Source organism: Gossypium hirsutum, chromosome A11, assembly GCF_007990345.1.
Source record: "Gossypium hirsutum isolate 1008001.06 chromosome A11, Gossypium_hirsutum_v2.1, whole genome shotgun sequence".
Taxonomy (NCBI): domain Eukaryota; kingdom Viridiplantae; phylum Streptophyta; class Magnoliopsida; order Malvales; family Malvaceae; genus Gossypium; species Gossypium hirsutum.
In genome coordinates this window covers 120,221,033-120,222,023 of record NC_053434.1, presented here as the reverse complement: position 1 = coordinate 120,222,023, position 991 = coordinate 120,221,033, and the positions used below count along the sequence as shown (strand labels likewise).

The 991-nt window shown below is 29.6% G+C and overlaps 1 protein-coding gene across 4 annotated transcripts in view; it reads right to left on the bottom strand.

Moving 5' to 3' along the window:
• The window catches only part of LOC107930936 (protein ALWAYS EARLY 2), a 9,478-nt gene extending 8,983 nt beyond the window's left edge, over window positions 1-495 (bottom strand). For all 4 annotated transcript variants that reach the window (XM_016862700.2, XM_016862703.2, XM_016862702.2 and 1 more), the window contains exon 1: window positions 287-495. The gene's annotated coding sequence lies outside the window, so the exon portion shown is untranslated. The remainder of the gene's footprint in view (window positions 1-286) is intronic.
• Window positions 496-991: the final 496 nt, after the last annotated feature.

Below are 991 nucleotides of genomic sequence, written 5' to 3'. Positions count from 1 at the left end.
CACCTTTTTTTTCTGAAAAAAAGGGTATATAAGAACAAATATAAAAAAAAAATCCAAATTGCAGGAACTCAAAAACCAAAATCTATAATTCAGTATAAAAGGATGGCCAATGGTTCGAAAAACAGCTTCCAACCCAGTAAAGAAAAACAAAAAAACACTTTTAAAAAACCATAAAGATTCATACTTTGAACACAATATGTCTTAATAACATTCCAAAAGGCACACGTAGTTTCAAAATCTCAGCTTTTTAAACCCTAATTCACAGATCGGAAACAAACCCACTTACCAAATTACAGCCTTGTTCGATCTGAGCTAAACCATGAAGATAAACATAAGGGTTTTAGAATGAGAAAGGTACAAAGTTTACCCAAACAAAAAGAAGAAAGAGGTTTTTCAAAATAAAAAAAAATACAAATATGTTAAAAGAAATTTTTGAGAGAGAGAGGGTGGCGTTGCCGCGAAACTTGAATATAAAGGTGGTTTGGCCAATTAGATTATTTTTTTTAAAAATTTAATTTTTTATTTTTTATTTGGCCTTTTTCTCTTTGAATCTTTGTGGGGGGTGATTTGTGAAGGCTATGGATGGGGTGATAACCACAGGACACGTGGCACGATGATCGAATTGGGAATTTTGGATGGTTGATCTTGAGGTTATCGGCTTGGATTTATGTGGATGATAATAGGGGATTAAGTTTGAATGTGCACTTTTAGGCTAAATTGTCAAATCAGTCCCTTATTTTATGTATAATTTTGTTTAGCTGCCGGAAAATTTTAAAAATTTAAATTGCTTTTTGACTTGTTTTAGGACACCAATCCGAAATTATTGTTTCGAAATTTTCAGCATATTGGAGAATTTTAGAGGTGAAAATAATATATTAATTTAATATTTTAAAAAAATATAAAAATCATCTAAAATTAAATAAGGCAATAAATGTTTTTATAGATAAAGTGAAATTGAGATGCGATTTTAATTTCTTTTTGAAGATTTTAT